The sequence below is a fragment of the Thalassophryne amazonica genome, chromosome 16 (assembly GCF_902500255.1).
Source record: "Thalassophryne amazonica chromosome 16, fThaAma1.1, whole genome shotgun sequence".
In the NCBI taxonomy this organism is placed as follows: Eukaryota; Metazoa; Chordata; class Actinopteri; order Batrachoidiformes; family Batrachoididae; genus Thalassophryne; species Thalassophryne amazonica.
In genome coordinates, this window is record NC_047118.1 from 45,391,677 (window position 1) to 45,399,574 (window position 7,898).

The 7,898-nt window shown below is 45.1% G+C and overlaps 1 pseudogene; it reads right to left on the reverse strand.

Moving 5' to 3' along the window:
* The window catches only part of LOC117527209, a 65,971-nt pseudogene extending 58,268 nt beyond the window's left edge, over window positions 1-7,703 (reverse strand).
* Window positions 7,704-7,898: the final 195 nt, after the last annotated feature.

Here is a 7,898-nt window from a genome sequence, read left to right on the forward strand (position 1 = left end):
AAATCTCACATTACAGCCATCAGTCCATTAACCACAGCAATAATTAACCAGTGATTACACTCCGGTCAGGTTCCTTCAGCTCTCAAAACTGCTGCCATTCGCCCCCATCTGAAAAAGCCCTCACTCGACCCCAAAATCCTGGCCCACTACAGACCCATTTCAAACCTGCTGTTCCTTTCCAAAGTCCTGGAAAAAGTTGTAGCAGCCCAACTCCACAGTCATCTTCACATCCATAATGTGTATGAAAAATTTCAGTCCGGTTTCCGATCAGCTCACAGTACAGAGACAGCCCTGGTCCGCATCATGAACGACTTGCTTATGACTGCGGACCAGGGCTCACCATCACTCCTCTTATTACTGGATTTATCATCTGCTTTTGACACCGTGGACCACACCATCCTACTCCATCGCCTTCAGTCTATAGTTGGACTTTCTGTGACCACACTCAACTGGTTCGGGTCATACCTCACGGGCAGGACAGAGTTTGTGACCCTAGGACAGTCCAAATCATCACCTCATACAGTTAGCTGCGGAGTGCCTCAAGGCTCGGTCCTTGGGCCGACCCTTTTCACCATGTACATGCTCCCACTCAGTCAGATAATCAATAAACACAAGGTTTCTTTCCATTGTTTCCAGATGACACACAGCTGTATATAAAAATGGACTCCACTTCCACCACAGTTCTGCCATCTGCACTTCACTGTTGCCTGGAGGAGATAAGGGCATGGATGACTGATAACCTTCTTCAACTAAACAGCAGCAAAACAGAAGCCATCCTTATTGGTACCCCTTATCAAACCCAGTCATTCTCGAACCTAAACAGTATCTCGATCTTTGACCATAACATTTCCCTGTCCTCATCCGTTACAAACCTTGGTGTCAGATTTGATTCACATCTCACATTCGACTCCCACATCAGTCACCTCTGCAAGGTCTCTTTCCTCAACCTTAAAAATATTGCAAAACTCAGCCCCTCCCTTTCCCAACCCGATGCAGAGAAGTTGGTCCATGCCTTTGTCTCCTCCAGATTGGACTACTGCAATGCCCTCCTCGTCGGGATCCCTGGCAAAAGTCTACAAAAGCTGCAGCACATTCAGAACTGTGCTGCCCAGGTCCTGACGAGGAGGCGCAAATATGATCACATCACTCCAGTCCTCAGATCCCTTCATTGGCTGCCCATTCAACAAAGAATTCAGTACAAATTCTGTCTCCTTACCCACCTGTGCATACATGGAACTGCCCCTGCCTACCTCAGTGAACTCCTCACCACCGCCCCAAGAACCCTCCGCTCCACCACGTCCACCTACCGCCTGCACCAGCCCAGATCCAAGCTCTCCACCATGGGAGACAGGGCCTTTCAGGTAGTCATTCACTTTATGCTACAGAATCAATGTAGAAATAAGCACAACACCAATGGGACCCAGGGCCTATATACAGTGCATCCAGAAGATATTTACAGTACTTCACTTTTTCCACATTTTATGTTGCAGCCTTATTCCAAAATGTATGAAATTAATTTTTCCCTCACAGTTCGACTCACAACACCTCATAATGACAACAATAAAAACTTTTTGAAATTTTTGCAAATTTAGTAAGAATAAAAACAAAGAAATCATATGTACAAAGTATTCACACGCTTTGCTCAATACTTTGTAGATGCACATTTGGCAGTAATTACAGGTTTAGTGTTATATGGCTGGGGGGGCCTGGCTGCCTTTTTGTTTCTGTCCTTTGTTTCTCCTTCCAGGTGGCTTGCATTTGGGACTGAGTGGCTGTGTTGCTGAGGTTATCAGGACCTCACCCTGATCACCTGCGGCTCGTCAGGACTCACAGCTGAGGTGCATCTATATGGATTGGAACATGGTGGCATTTAAGACTGGAGTATACAGTGTGTATTTGCCAGAGACTCGACCTTGTGACCAGACGGGTGAGATCGTCGTCTCGGGAGCCATCTCATCATCAGTGGATGCAGAGAACGTCCAGGGTTTGATGCACGGTCTGTGAAAGAGGAGGGGGTGAGGTCTCACGCTCGTCAGCACACTTCCTGAGGTACGTTAGATTTTGTGACTAACATTTATACAGTCAGTAAATGTGGTGTCCCTCACACCTTTATTATATTGAGCTGTATGTTAGTCATGTATCGGCTTCCACTGCAGTGGAGTTTTGTGAACTGGATGTTCCATGCCTGCAGGTTGGGAAGCTGATTAGTAATCAAGCCAGGAAGTGTTTGCTGTTTGTACACCTTTAAGTGTTCTGTGTGTAGAGTGTGGACTCACATAATGGTTCCTTCTTTCACAGACTCGGTTTGTTGCGGCCACCTGGGGGGTGTCGGTGGGGTCCTTGGGTCCGAACAGCTTCTGGCTCCGGACCGTTAGTGCTGCTGGGAGCGCACCACGCCAGACCACACTTTCTTTTGTTGTTTTTTTGTTGTATATTTTGTATCACTGTTATGTATTAAATTCAGTTAGCCTTTGTACCGTGCTCTGCTTATTTCATACTGGGTCCTTCAAACGCTGGTCGGTTCTCCGAGCTGCGTCCGACACATAACATTTAGATCTTCTTGAATAGGATTTCACAAGCTTGGCCCACCTATCTTTGTGCAGTTTTGCTCATTCCTCTTTGCAGCACCTCTCAGACTCCATCAGGTTGGATGGGGAGCATCAGTGCACAGCCATTTTCAGATCTCTCCAGAGATGTTCAATCAGATTCAGGTCTGGGTTCTGGCTGGGCCACTCAAGGACATTCACAGAGGTGTCCTGAAGCCACTCCTTTTATATCTTGGATGTGTGCTTAGGGTCATTGTCTTGATGAACTGACACCCCAGCCTGAGGTCAAGAGTGCTCTGGAGCAGGTTTTCATCCAGGATGTCTCTGTACATTTCTGCATTCATCTTTCCCTCAATCCTGACTAGTCTCCCAGTTCCTGCCACTGAAAAACATCCACACAGCATGATGCTGCCACCACCATGCTTCACTGTAGGGATGGTAGTGGCTAGGTGATGAGCGGTGCCTGGTTTCCTCCAAACATGACACCTGGCATTCATGCCAAAAAGTTTAAACTTTGTGTCATCAGACCAGAGAATTTTGTTTCTCATGGCCTGAGAGTCCTTAGGGTGCCTTTTGGCAAACTCCAGGCAGGTTGCCATGTGCCTTTTACTATGGAGTGGCTTCTGTCTGGCCACTCCACCACACAGGCCTGATTGGTGGATTGCTGCAGAGATGGTTGTCCGGAAGCCTTCACTAATTCCACATTTTGTTATGTTACAGCCTTATTCCAAGATGGATTAAGTTATTTTTTTCCTCAAAATTCTCCACACAATTGTTGTGTGGGCCGCTGAAGAGGAGGTACTGCTGGCCCACCACCACCAGTCGGCGCCCTGCTTGGAGTGCGGGCTTCAAGCATGAGAGGGCGCCGGAGCCATTGGAAGTGACAGCTGTCACTTGTCAACCACACCAGCTGTCTCTCATCAACCACCACATAAGAAGCGGATTACAACTCCACCTCCTCGCCGAGAAATCATCTACCACTAGAGGTAATTCTTCTCTGCTGTTATTCAGTGTTTTTCAAATTGTGATCTGTGTGCAGCCGTATACCTGTAAAGCCTGCTTGGAGATTGGATTGGCGGATAGTGAGAAGACGACGGTCTTCTTCTCTCACTCCATCCAGAAGAGGGACAAACAGGAGCTGCACGAGTGATACGTATCTGGAGGTGGAGGTTTTCCCTCCCGGAGGAATCGTGTGTAAAGGTTGCTGGGTGTGAGGACTCACACTCACCGTCATCTGTTTCTTGTCTGCCAGCAGTACCAGGGCCGACAACGGAGGACAGAGACCACCTGGGGACTCAGGACTTGGCGGCTCCGGTGTTCTTCAGGCCGTTGGTGGTGGAAGCGGTGTGGGCCCCGGCTCTTCGATCATCAGAGGTCTCCTATCTTTGAGCCTGCCCACAGTCCTCTTGTGTACAATTGGCATCCAGTATTTTTCTGTCTGTATTCCGTTGTGTGCCTTCACAACATTAAATTGTTACTCCTTTTCTTATCCATTGTCCGTTCATTTGCGCCCCCTGTTGTGGGTCCGTGTTACGACACCTTCCCAACAACAATATCCAATAATGACAATGTGAACAAAGTTTTTTTTGAACTTTTTGCAAATTGATTAAAAAAAGAAATCACATGTGCATAAGTATTCACAGCCTTTGCCATGAATGTCAAGAAGGGCCTTAATCAGGGAGGTGACCAAGAACTCAATGGCCACTCTGTCAGAGCTCCAGCATTCCTCTGTGGAGAGAGGAGTACTTTCCAGAAGGACAACCATTTCTGCAGCAATCCGCCAATCAGGGCTGTATGGTAGAGTGGCCAGATGGAAGCCACTCCTAAGTTAAAGGCACATGGCAGCCCGCCTGGAATTTGCCAAAAGGCACCTGAAGGACTCTCAGACTATGACAAACAAAATTCTCTAGTCTGATGAGACAAAGACTGAACTCTTTGGCGTGAATGCCAGGCACCATGTTTGGAGAAAACCAGGCACCATCCCTACAGTGAAGCATGGTGGTGGCAACATCATGCTGTGGAGATGTTTTTCAGCTGCAGGAACTGGGAGATGAGTCAGGACTGAGAGAAAGATGAATACAGCAATGTACAGAGACATCCTGGATAAAAATCTGCTCCAGAGTGCTCTTGACCTCAGACTGGGGAGACGGTTCATCTTTTAGCAGGACAATGACCCTAAGCACACAGCCAAGATATCAAAGAAGTGGCTTCAGGACAACTCTGTGAATGTCCTTGAGTGGCCCACCCAGAGCCCAGACCTGAATCTGAATGAACATCTCTGGAGAGATCTGAAAATGGCTGTGCACCAACGCTCCCCATCCAACCTGATGGAGTTTGAGAGGTGCTGCAAAGAGGAATGGGCAAAACTTCCCAAAGATAGGTGTGCCAAGCATGTGCCATGATATTCAAGAAGACCTGAGAATGTACACTCAACAAAAATATAAACGCAACACTTTTGGTTTTGCTCCCATTTTGTATGAGATGAACTCAAAGATCTAAAACTTTTTCCACATACACAATATCACCATTTCCCTCAAATATTGTTCACTAACCAGTCTAAATCTGTGATAGTGAGCACTTCTCCTTTGCTGAGATAATCCATCCCACCTCACAGGTGTGCCATATCAAGATGCTGATTAGACACCATGATTAGTGCACAGGTGTGCCTTAGACTGCTCACAATAAAAGGCCACTCTGAAAGGTGCAGTTTTGTTTTATTGGCGGGGGGATACCAGTCAGTATCTGGTGTGACCACCTTTTGCCTCATGCAGTGCAACACATCTCCTTCGCATAGAGTTGATCAGGTTGTCAATTGTGGCCAAAGGTGCATCAACAAAGTATTGAACAAACGATGTGAATAAATTTGTACATGTGATTTCTTATTTTTTTTTTTTTTTTAATAAATTTGAAAAAAAAAAAAAAAAAAAACAACAACAAAAAAACTTTTTCATGTTGTCATTATGGGGTGTTGTGCATAGAGTTTTGAGGGAAAAATAAATTTCCATTTTGGAATACGGATGTAACATAAAATGTGGAAAAAGTGAAGCACTGTCAATACTTTCCGGATGCACTATACTTAAGAAAATAATGTTTTTTGGACATTCTGATCATGTGTATGTTTAAATCACGCTAACTTTTTTCAGTGTAAGATAAAATATGACATTGACAGCCCCAAACCCTGACATTACCTCAGTAATTCTGGAGTTTGGCCCCTCAGAGAGAGAGAGTCATTTAGTCTCACCTCGCTCTTCTCTTCTTATGTCCATGGGATGATCCATCCAATTTCGACGCAGATCAGAGTTCTCCTCATGGGAGAGACAACAGCAGATGTAATGCAGCAAACGACGCAGAGGGAAGCAGGCTCGGCTAACAATGCCTGTTGCCATGATGTCTCCATAACAACTGCAGCCACCCAGTGGTCTCCACAAGTGACAGACAGAGGAACTTTCATGCCGACACCACTTGCCTCTGGAACGAGCACATGCTTTCAAAATGTCCGCGGTGCAGTCCATGGCTGCCAGCAGAGTGCTGATTGGACTGCTTCCATGCAGGGTGGGAGGACTGTCAAATCAAAGGGCTGGTTCTGCCCAGAAAACAATAATTACTTTGACAAAATACTCTGTTGAATTGTTCTTGAGTTACTCTTTGTCTCCATTAAGTTTCTTTGAGAAGATGCAAAAAAAATTAAATAAACATCATGACATCACCACCCATGACTCCTCTTTTTTGGTGCTAGGCTCCTCCTCCAGTACCAAGATAAGACACAAAGGAGAGAGTAAGACAAAAATAAAGAGGGATAAAGTGATGGGGAAGATATTCTCTGAAAGAGTTGCACCTCAGATTCTTCTGATCTGACCCAGAAAAACTGTAGTTGATATGCACAGGCAGTAGACCGATTCAGCACCCCGTGAAGTCAGTAAAGGTGCTTTTTTAAATTTTACTGGAATCCACACAAACTCACAGTGATTCAAGCTTCAAAATCTTAATTCCTGGACACAACTCAGAAGAGATCATGGAGCTGTAATCCACTGTTTTTGTCCTTTTTATCCCAATCCGTCAAGAGCTGAGTTGTTTTCATTCATAAGTCGAGCCGACTTAACATGAAGAACAAAAATAAAGAATGCAGCTCTTAAACGTTTTCCCCTTTGCTCAGAAGAATATTAAGTTTCCAAGTGTTTCATGAAGTCTTCTTTCAACAGACGAGTCTCCATATCTGGTCTCATCATACCTCCCCTCCTCCAACCGAAAACACAGCCTCACATACACACAGGAGAGATTTCAGCACAGTCCTCTGTTACAAGTCGAGCAATGGTATAGACGCTTCAAAAAACTTTAAAACTCAAACTGCCAAGAGAGAAGAACGCTGGAGAAAGACTCAGTTGGAGTCAAGAAAATGCTTCAAAAACGGACCACAGATCACACTGGATTAAATATGAGCCACTTCAGTCTGGAACACAATTATTTTATCATTCAAGCTGAAATGTGCTTTTAATTACACACAGCGACACTCAGAAGACTCACAGTAGATATTTGCTTGTTTTGTCCTTTCAGGAAAATTGCAGAGCCTCCTCAAAAATAATATAAAACACAACAAGCAAAAAAAGTAATGCTGGGGTTAAGGTTTCCAAGCAGCTTTGTCCATTTTAGTTGCTTCAGATGAATATATTTTGAAGTTTGGTTGCCATATCCAGTCTAAAAGAAGACGTGCTGTCACAAAAAGTAGAGCAGCAGGGAAAAATGACCAACTGTCATCCACTGGAGAACTTCAGGAAAAAGTCATTTACAGATGGCCAACCCAAAGTCGTCGAGCAGAACTAATGAGAGAGAGAAGAACAAATGAGGGGACTCAGGAGACGGAAGATGAGAGGGAGGAGAAAGAGGAGGAAAAAGAGAGAGAGGCCCCACATGGTAACGCTTAAGAAGTGTGTTAGCTCAACCCTGAGGAGGAGGAAGAGGAGGAGCAGCAGGAGAGGCGAGCAGAGGCTTAACTTACATTTCTGTGCTTTCTCTCTCGCTAAAGCACACAGGGATGTTCAAATGAAGGGTCAAAGGTCAGTGCCCCCTGTCTGCAGCCAGACACTGTAACAGGTCACAGCTGTGTGTTTATGAGTGTTTTTCTTTGTGATTCTGTTATGTTTCACCGTGTTACAGCCGTTTTACAGTTTTCATCAACACTGCTTCAGCTCTAAACATCTGCTAAAGGTCTTCATCAACAGGAAGGCGAGTACGATATTTGCAATCGCTCTTACACATATTCAAATATAATGATTTGCTGTGTTTGATATGACAATAAATTGAATATTTGGTAGTTTTGGGGTATTTGTCGAATAAAATGAGACATTTGTAGATGCC